This window comes from Ursus maritimus, unplaced genomic scaffold, assembly GCF_017311325.1.
Source record: "Ursus maritimus isolate PB19 unplaced genomic scaffold, ASM1731132v1 scaffold_1, whole genome shotgun sequence".
Taxonomy (NCBI): domain Eukaryota; kingdom Metazoa; phylum Chordata; class Mammalia; order Carnivora; family Ursidae; genus Ursus; species Ursus maritimus.
The window spans coordinates 98,760,801-98,771,808 of record NW_024423343.1 but is presented as its reverse complement, the minus strand read 5'-3'; the positions used below and the strand labels follow the sequence as shown (position 1 = coordinate 98,771,808).

General features: G+C 35.5%; 1 protein-coding gene across 6 annotated transcripts in view; it reads right to left on the bottom strand.

Moving 5' to 3' along the window:
- PTPN4 (protein tyrosine phosphatase non-receptor type 4) overlaps nucleotides 1–11,008 on the bottom strand; it is a 219,612-nt gene that overhangs the window by 165,499 nt on the left and 43,105 nt on the right. The gene's annotated exons all lie outside the window — the stretch shown is intronic.

The window sequence follows — 11,008 nt, the reverse complement described above, 5'->3', positions numbered from 1 at the left end:
ACCATGAGTATAAGAGCTTTCAATGAGTTCTGTGAATCCTTCTAACAAATTACTGAAACTCAGGGTGGTTTTAGAAATCTCCCGAACGTGCAACTGACGTCAGAAGTAAGGGCAGTTGGGTGGACACTGTGCCCCTTAACTTTGCACTTTGGCTGACTCTGGGTAACTAAAAAGGAAGGTTGGGAAAAGAAGATAAACATTTCTAAAGTGCCTTAACAGAATCCAATAAGGCTGCTTTTTATATTCATTCATTTAATCCTGATAACCTTAATAGATGATATTACTTCCACCTTATATATAAGGAAATTATATATATAAAGGTCAAGTAAGTGGGACAGAGAGTGCCACAGAGCAAGTATTTGATAGGTTCAGGATACAAATCTAGCCTTTTGAATTCCAAGGCTCATGCACTTCTCATTATACTATGCTACCTCCCTACATCACAAGTTCCTTCATCAATTATTCATGGTGCTAATCTTAATTTTGACATCATCATATGTTTAAATAATCTGTGTGGGGTAGTCTAATAGCTACAATCCAGGATCAGATCTATGTAGTTCTTTGTAGAACCAGCACAGTTCAAGTTATTCTTTTTCTTTTTTAAAAGATTTATTTATTTGAGAGAGATCGAGCACATCTGCTTCCCCAAACAGACATGGGGAAGGAGAGAAAGAGATAATCTCAAGCAGACTCCACATTGAGTGCAGAGGCCGACACAAAGCTCGATCTCATAACCCTGAAGTCATGACCTGAGCCAAAACCAAGAGTCAGACGCTTAACCGACTGACCACCCAGGTGCCCCTGAAGTTATTCCTGATGAGGGAAAATTAAAGTCAGTTCATAGTAATTCAAAGTTAAGTGATGTAAAAAAATATGCAGTGAATCCAACATTGTAAATTAACGTACTACAAAAGTGCCTATATACTTGCAGATTTAACATGGGAAAAAATTAAATAACTGCAAAAGAAACAGTGAAAAGCACTATAAGCACTGAAGTTTATTATAAACAAATCAAAGGAAGCATCAAAAGTAAGTGTCTGCACATTCAGAAAAGGTATTACTGATTCATCACATATTACAGCTATTGTTTTTCTTTGTGGAAACTAAACAAGTTACATTAAAAATTATGTGTAGAATTCAGAAGGTGAATGAAAAAAGTCATAAAACCAGTTACAAGAAAAATATTTAACGGGAAGACATATTACTATACTAAATTCACAAGCAGGAGGAGAAAAGAGTTTCAGGATAAGTAAAGATCTCTGAAAGTGAGCAATTTGCTATACTGTACATGCAATGCATGCATATATGCAAGTCCAGGGTTGTTTTATTTTGGAAGCATAATTAAGTTTTACTTTAGAAAAGAATGTTAAATAAGGACAAAGACTCAAATAAGACTAAATGGATGCTACATTTAATACATAACCAAATTTCTAATATATAGATACTAAACTATCTAATTTTCAATTAGGAGTAACATTCAAAATGGGTACACAGATGAGAAGGAAGTTCTTTTCTACAGTATTGTGATCAGCAAACTCTACCCACCAACAACAACCCACACCACCCGCCCTGGGCAGACAATCATACTGGGCACCAAGGATTCCTCCAGGGGATTCTTGGTTCCACAGGAAACTTAGAACAAAGAATTACCCGGGGGAATGGGATAGGCAGTGGTGCACCAGAGAGGGAGTCACGGAGCTTACTTACACGGCAACAACTACATCTCTATGGTCACCAACATCATCCCAATGAGTATTGTGCAAGTTTTAGCATAGAAACAGAGCTATGACATATATCCTTTCTCAAAGAACAGGACTCAAGTAACTAAGAAGGCATGCTATTCAACTTCAGGAAAGAAACACAGAGCAAAATGGAGACCACATGCTAACCACCTAGTTTCATCAAATTATTCATGCTAACCTGTGGCCTAGACAAACAGCCTTTACATTCAGTACAATACAAAAAAACAGTATGATGGCAAAAACATTTAAATGATTATTCCCTCAAAGAATATGAGATAAGGTTAAAAAAAAAAATAGTGTGTAACCAGGTCTGTACTCCATATATACTGTTAGTATGGTAGTTAAGAGATGAACAGTGTGGGCTAAAATATTTAAGAACTGTTTTGAAGATGCTGGATACGTAAATGACAAACACAAGACAGTTAAATAATTAAGAACTGATCAGCCGAACAAAGTTTCTCTGATAATAGGTGAGCCCAGACCAAGTAGGATTAAGGTGCATCACAAATGTGGCAGATGACTTGAGTTGAAATCTTCTAAAATAACAAACCCAATGGCCCACATGCCTAAGGCTTCATCTTTGGAAAGCAAGTGCCATTTTATCCCCATCACCAAATCAATATATCCCAGACTAACTTGATTTTTGAGGGTGCATACATTCAGCATTATTATTATACCTGAGATCTGAGTTTTTCTATTTCACTCAACTGAATATTGGACAAAGAACACAGCCAGCAACACGTTAAATATTTCCAATCAAAATCCACTATTATATAATGAGATATATTTTCACATTTTAAAGCAATCAGGATTTTCAGTTCTTGTCATGATGGAGTAGCTAATGTTGGGATACCGTCCTGCTATAAACATCTATAAAAGCTGGACCAGATATAGAAAAAACAAAACAAAAACAAACAAACAAAAAAGCCTAGTTGCAGGCCTTAGACAATAACTGACACAGCACTATGATCCTTGGTAGAAGAGAATCAGATAAATTAAATCCCATATTCACACTGGCTTTCTCCGTAAGGGCATTTTCTAAATCATAGTGTAGAGAAATAGAACCCAAGCAGTGTGGCAATCCTGCTGGAAGAGATTAATGTTTGGGACTGCTAAGGTAGCTGGACCGGGGGGGGGGTTATTAGAGAGGAAAGAGCCAAAGAGGAAAGTTACAAGAATCTATATAAAAATTCCCCTCTGGGGGGGTGCCTGGGTGGTGCAAGTCAGTTAAGTGCCAGACTCTTGGTTTCAGCTTAAGACGTGATCTCAGGGTTGTGAGATGGAGACCCATGTTGGGCTTTGTGCTGAGCATGGAGTCTGCTTAGTTTCTCTCTTTCTCTCTCTCTCAGATAAATAAAAAAATCTTTAAAAAAAAAGAAATCCCCTCTGGTTCTCATCTGCCTCCTAGGCTGTGCATGCACTGAGTTAGACTCCTAGAAGTCTAGAATAGAATAGCTATTGGGAGGCTATAAGCTAAACAAAGATTTCAAAGCTTGCACAGTTCTGAATAAATGAAGTGCAGACTAGTCAGAAGACAGAGACCTTGATGAATACCACAGGTGTTTACAAGAGACCCTGGATAATCCAAGCCCTAAGAATAAAAACAAAGTCAAAACAGACGTACCTTAACAAAGCCTAAAACTAAACTTCATAGACTCAAAGTGACCCACTGGCAATTTAACTGCCTGCCAGAATAAAATGCAATTTTACTTAGAGGAAGGTAACAATTCAGAGCTTCTACAATAGGGGTCAGTAAATCTTTCCAGTAAAGAGTCAGAAAGTAAATATTTTTTAGGTTTTGAGGGTCACGGTCTCCACTGCACATTCTCTTAAAACAACAACAAAACCTTTAAAAAAGTAAAAACCATTCTTAGCTCATGGGCCATACAACAGCCACAAGGCTGGATTTGGCCCATGGGCCAGTCTGCTGTCCACTACTCCACATTACACTCACAATATCCATCACACAATGCAAAATTAATAGATATGTGAAGGAGGAAAAGTGTTTGATAATAAAGAAACCCAACAGTCAACAAAAACAGACTTAGGGGTGATCTACATATTGGTCTTATGTAGAGCTTTAAAATAACTATGACAACATATTAAAGACAACAAAGTCAGAATACAGAAAATAGATTAAAATAGGATATATTTCACCAGAGAATTAGAATCTATGAAAATGATCACACAGATATTCTAGAACTGCAAAATATGTGAAATAGAGGAACTCTTTGAATAGGTTTAATAGCAGAATAAGTACAGGGGAAAAAAACCCCACAGAATTTGCACGTGCAAAGACAGATTAATAGCTATTCAAAGGATGGAAAAAATTATAAGCAAAAGAGAACATATGTTAGATGTGGGATGTAGTCAAACAATATATATACATACATATATATAACTGGAGCACAAAAGGAAGAAGAGAAAATGGGTCAGAAGCAATATCTGAAACAGTGAAAGATGAGAACTTTTCAAATATCATTAAGACATCAACCTACAGATTCAAGAATGTCAGTAAGTACCAAGCAGGATAAACACACACATACAAAACCATATATACCTATATTACAGACAGGTGACTAAAAATCAAAGAAAGAGAAAAATCTTAAAAACAAAGGAGGAAAGGACTTCTCTCTTGTTCTTCAGGAGAACACAGTAAAAGTGAAAGATGACTTCTCAAGAGAAATATGAAAGCCAATGAAGTGGCAGCTTTAAACTACCGAAAGAAAAACCTATCAACACAGAATTCTATACTCTGCAAAAATATCCCCCAGAACATGAGGAGTAATGAAAGACAAAAAGTTGAAAGAATCTGTCATAAAGAGACCTTATTTAAAAAATAATAAAAGTAGTTCTTTAGGATGAAGAAGATGATTCTAGATGGACGCATGGACATATAAGAAATGAATAACTGCAGAGAATATAGATATAAAGGCAAATATAACAGACTACTGATTGTTTAAAGCAATAATAACAACGTCTTACAAGGTTTATAACATATGAGGGGGATGTTAAAATACATAATAATAGCAAATAATAGCAATAAAGCAGGAGGCAGGTAAATGGATTTAAACCCTTCTAAGGTTTTTGTATTGGGGGGGGGACATGCTAAAAGTATTAAAGGCAGACTTTGAAAAGTAAAGACACATTTTGTAATTTCTAAGGTAATCACTAAATGTCTGATATTAAAAGATTAACCCAAAAAAGCTAGCAGACGAAATATAATGCAGTAGGAAATACTTAGAGGGGCACAAGAGAATCTTTTTTTTTTTGGTCAGGGAAGTAGTCAATGACTTAATCCTGTGGTAGTTCCACAGAAGTATACACATGCAAACATTCCCTGAGTTTTATACTGAAGATCTAAGCACTGTACAATATATATCATGCGTACTATAACAAAAAAAAAAAAATCTATATATAACTTCCAGGGCATAGGGAGACTGATCCGCAGTACCTTTCTAAAAAGAATCCAACATATCTCCCCAAAACTTAATGGTTTACAGCTACTTTCACCATTATTTTTTCCCATAATATATACTGGGCACTCAATAATTACTATCATTAAATGGGGATATGAACAACCCACAATTTTATTTACAACTGCCAAGATAAAAAATACCTAATTCTCAAAACTACAAACTTAATTGTTTTCTTCTTTACTTTTTAAGAATAAACTGGCATTTTTACAATTTCTGTGTATACGTATTTTCAATCAATATTGCTAGGAAACACACTAGGTGTTGGAAACAGTACACAGACCCAGTACATAAATGAAAATATATATAAAGCAATTAGCATATTGCTATTTTATGGAATTTTAATTATAATATTCTTCTAAGAAAACATCTGGAACTACCGAATAGATTAAGTCTATTAAATCATAAGCAATAGAAGAAGGATCAACCATTCTAAATATATGAGTCAGACACATCATTACTTCACAAATACTCTCATTTTATTGAGCACTCTATACAAGGCAAATATTATTCTCTCTTAACAAATGAAGAATCTAAAACACAAAAAGGTAGAGCAATGTGTATAATCACAAAGCTAGTAAGTCTTCAAACTAAAGACTTAGAAATTCATCACTGGATAACTGTCCAGGAAATCTCTCAGAAGTAAATGTCATTATCAGTAACAAACTTACACATGAGAAATGTGACACAAGACCTAAGAACTATATATACACCTCATAAAACATTACAGGATTAAAGAAAAAAAACCAAGAAATAAGATAACCTTAACTGTGCATAATTATAAACCTGATTAATAAAGAGTCTTCTAGTGCTTAATATAATATAGTTTAGGGGAAAAAATTTTAAAGAAAAGCTTTAAAGATCTATGACATACTACAATATCTGAATTTTCAAACACTATGGTAATTGGCAAATTATCACATATTTTTGCACTAAAGAGGACCAGCTGCATTTTAACATGTGATTTTACTAAAAAGTCTTGGTAAATAGTAAATTCTCCTTCAGGGGAGATATTGTTGAAAACCAATCTGAGAGATGTCAAGGTTAAGCGAGGCAGACTGGACACAAACGTTTGCTTAAGGCACACTAAAGTAACAGCAAAGACAGTAATCAAAGTGAGTCTATACAAGTGACAGTCCCCTCCATGACCATCTCTCACACCCCCTTCCAATTACCCATCACTGTAAGAACCAGAAATTTAAAGAAAATGACCCAGGAAGACTCTGGACTCAAAGACAGTTGTTGATTCATCTTTACTGAGCTGAAAACAGGGACATCTACATAAGTGCAAGTCTACATACTCAAGAGTTGAGAGCTCTTCAGTTCCTTTCTCTCACTCAGTTCTAAGAAGACCCAGCAAGGCTCCACAATCTCCACGCAGATGATAGGAGGATTTCTCTTCAGGGAAAAGAAATACTGAACTAACCAAATATTATTACATAACTATTTTGTTTACTGAAAAGATAACAGAAAGGAAGTATCTATGCATGGAGCGGGGAAAAGAAGTGTTAGAGATCTAAAGTCGCATCCTTCAAAGTAAATACAGAATATGAAAACAAAAAAGGCAGGAAAAAAACCAGAAATAATATAAGCATGTTTCTTACAACCATAATAATAAATATGAGAGAGAAACTAAATGTGTTGAATGTGGTTTTTTTCTAAGGCAGGAATCTGCTAGTTTTTGTTATAACATTTTAAAAACCATTTGGTTTTTTAAATTATATACATGAGGGGCGCCTGGGTGGCTCAGTCGGTTAAGTGCTCAACCCTTGGTTTTGCCTGAGGTCATGATCTCACGGGTCATGGCATCAAGCCCCGCATTGGGCTCTGTGCTCAGCAGGGAATCAGCTTGAAAGATTCTCTTCCTCTGCCCCTTCCCTCACTCACTCACTCACTCACTCTTTCTCCCTCCAAAATAAATTTTTAAAAAATCTTGGGGTGCCTGGGTGGTTAGTTGGTTAAGCCTCCAACACTTGGTTTCAGTTGGAGTCATGATCTCAGTGTCGGTCACGAGATCAAGCCCCGTGTCAGGTTCAGCATGGAGTCTGCTTGAGATTCTCTCTCCCTCTCCCTCTCCCTCTGTCCCTCCTTGCTTGTGCTCTCTCTCTCTAAAATAAATAAATCTTTAAAAAAAATCTTAAATTGTATACATGAATAAATCAATATATGTAAAACAAAACACTTCTGATGGAATTTGGGTGACATATAAATGATAATATTTTTAAAGGAACTAAAATATCAAATTTAGGTAGGGCTGGAAAATGACACTTAATAAAATAATAGTTAAAATGTTGACAAGAGGCACACACTCTCTCTCTCTCTCTCACACACACACACACACACTCTCTCTCTCTCTCTCTCTCCTGGCTCTGCAATTGCCTTGGTAAGTAACCTAATGACTCTAAACTTATTTTCTCACATACACAATTTGTAAAGTCAATGGAACAATAACCAGGGGGAAAAAATATCCCTAAAATTCTATCTTCTTTTACAGATATATGACTATAGATTACAAATAAGTAAGGGTGCCTGGATGGCTCAGTTGGTTGGATGTCTGACTCTTGATTTCAGCTCAGGTCATGATTCAGGGTCATGAGATCCTGTGCTGGGCATGGAGCCTGCTTAAGATTCTCTCTCAGGGCACCTGGGTGGCTCAGTCTGTTGGGCGTCAGACTCTTGGTTTGGGCTCAGGTCCTGATCTTGGGGTCGTAAGATCAGTCCTGTGTTGGGCTCCACCTGGGCATGAAGCCTGCTTGGGATTCTCTCTCCCACCCTCTGCCCCTACCCCCTCACTCATGCTCTCTCTAAGACAAAACAAAAACAAATACGTACGTTTAGCTAAATTCACCATTCTTATATTCTTTAGTTTCCCATCTCAATCCACATCCACCTGCTAACCCTACCTTTGTAACTTGGTTTATACTACTAAATTGGTTAACATATTATTTAACAGACAAAAAAAAAAAGCATAAGGTTCAGTAAACTAAATATTTATCAACTGAAATTATCACATAACTAAAGTATGTATTAATTGAATTTCACCTTATTTCAAGAGAAAACAAAATCTCTGATTTATGGTATCTTTGGTTAACAACTGAGGTACTGGTATCATTAAAAAATTATCAGTTATTCTTAAGTACATAAAGATAGATAACAAAGAAAATACTTTAGAGAACAGCTTTGGTACTTTTAAGATAATTTTATTTCCAAAAAGTAAACTGAGGGAGGAGCCCCTGGCAAGCTCAACTGGTAGAGCACGTGTGACTCTTGATCTCAGGGTCGTGAGTTCAAGCCCCATGTTAGGCATGGAGTCTACTTACCATAAAAATTTTTTTAAATAAAATAAAAAAGTAAACTGAGGGAAAATTCAAGGTGGACAAAAATAAAAGCCAAAAAAAAAAAAAAAAAGAAAGAAAGAAAGAAAGAAAGAAATTCCTGAACGGGTAAGTTTTGTTCCCTGTGTTTGAACAGTGCTATCTATGAAGCACCTTAGAACTGTACACTGAATAATGTGTGCTGAATAAATTTTCCTCCCACTGATCCTGAGTGTGACCTTGTGGTACCACTGACAAACAGAATATGGTGGAAGTGGTATTATGTGATTTCCAAAGCCAGATCACAAAAGGCAATATGGCTACAGCCTGGCTCCCACTCTATGGATGCTCACCTTTGGAATACAGCCACCGTGCTGTGAAGAAGCCCAGGGCACACAGATACATCACATACGTGTTTAAGCCTCAGCTAAGGTCTTAGGTAATAGTCATATGAGTGAATAAACCTTCAGATGATTCTAACTGCCAGCCTTTGAGTCTTCTAGCTGAGTCTTCCCATACATCGAAGAAAGTACTATATATTTTAAAGTATTTATTGGAAACATGTTTTTAGTGATTGACAAGGGCACGAGAGAGAAAATACATTCTATAGGCTGGCTACAGTAAAAATAAATGGTTGTGCCAAAACCACAGTGAAAATGGAACTTCAAACTAAAGCAATGCTAACAGGCTTATCTCAATCCTGTGTCTACAATGAAGAAAAAAAGGAACTAAAGAGGTTATATCAACTTCTTCATTAAATCATTTTCTCCCAGGAAAATATATAGAAAAGGTTTTGATCAGATGAATACCTAATGGGAAAAAACAGACTCTAGCAACAATGAACATTTCATTTGTGGTATAGAAATCTTTCAGGGAAGGGAATAATTTCAACAGCTAAGATGTTACAAATCAATGCTTGGTAATCTCCAGAGGAAACTGAGCAGTTCTCCTTCCCAGTGAATACAGAGATGCTGGTGAAACTAGCAGCTGCCCACAGTGGGTATTTCTGAGACCTAATGGTAGTTAGTGGACACAAAGAACAAATACCAGAGGTTCGAACTCCCCTCTTAATGCACAGACTAGATTATTAATGCCGTACAGATTATAAATGGCATAACTAGAGAGCCATTCAAACAGATTAAAATATGCAGCATCTGCACAAAAGTACAAAGCAACTCAGACATTCTGAATGACTTGGGTTCAAATACCCAGAGGAATAAATATACTACATATCCAACAATCAATTTCTCATATTGTTCCTCGTAAGTTTGTTGATGACCTGAAGTAATGGTAGAGAAAGTTTCTAGTACCACATAATATTTATCATTCTAGTAGTAATGCACTCAATTATATTAGAACTGATACTTAAATACATAATATATAATAAAAACCCATAAATATATTAAATATATATCTCTCTAAAGGAGCAATTAGTACACTATTTACTATATTGAAAAATACAACATTCCACTATTAACTAAAGTGTCCAACAGAAAATATTTTGCTGGATGGGAAACACAGCAAATCCATCTGCAATATTTTGAAACAAATACAAAACTAAGTTAAAATAAAAAGTAAATATTAACTAATATTACGAGTTATTATTTAAAGCCCCCCCAAAAGAATTTTAATGAGTCAATAACAGAAAAAGGGGCTTATTTTCTTGTATCGATTCCTAAGACATGAGTTTCCATTAACTAAAAAATTTTTATGAAGAATTCCCTTCATGAATATTATCCCTTGTTGGCAACCTATACTATCTACTAACAGATCACAGAATACAAAAAAAAATTAAAGCTTAACATTTTGGAAAAGCATATTAGTTGGGTATGTTAGATAACACCCTTAAAGGTACTACTCTACAGTCCCTTTTCCAATGTGAACTGGCCTGGAGTTTTGGTAAAAAAAGATAAATTAGCAATCACGTTATATAGTAATACAGAAAACTTGAAGCTTAAGAAACTGTTAAAGAAAGACGATTAATATTTTATTTTCCCCAACTTTATGGACATATAATTTATAAATGACTTTGTGTAAGTGTAAGGTGTACGACCAGATGATTTGATACACATACAACTGTGAAACAATTACCATGATAAAGTTAGTACATTCGTCACCTCACACATTACCTTTCTTGCGTGTTCTGAAAACATTTAAGATTTACTCCCTTAGCGACTTTCAAGAGTATAGTACAGTACTACTGACTACAGTCACCATACTATATATTAGATCCCCAGAATTTACTCATAAATGGAAGTTTGTACCGTTTGACCAATTTCTCCATTTCCCCCACATCCCAACCCTTAGAAAGTATCATTTTACTTTGTTTCTATGAGGTCAGATTTTATTCTATGAGTAAAATCAGACAGTATTTATTTTTCTCTGACTTATTTCACTTAGCATAAGCCTATATCCGTCCAGACTGTCATAAATGGCAGGACTTCAGCAGATTAGTATTTTATATCACTACCCAGGT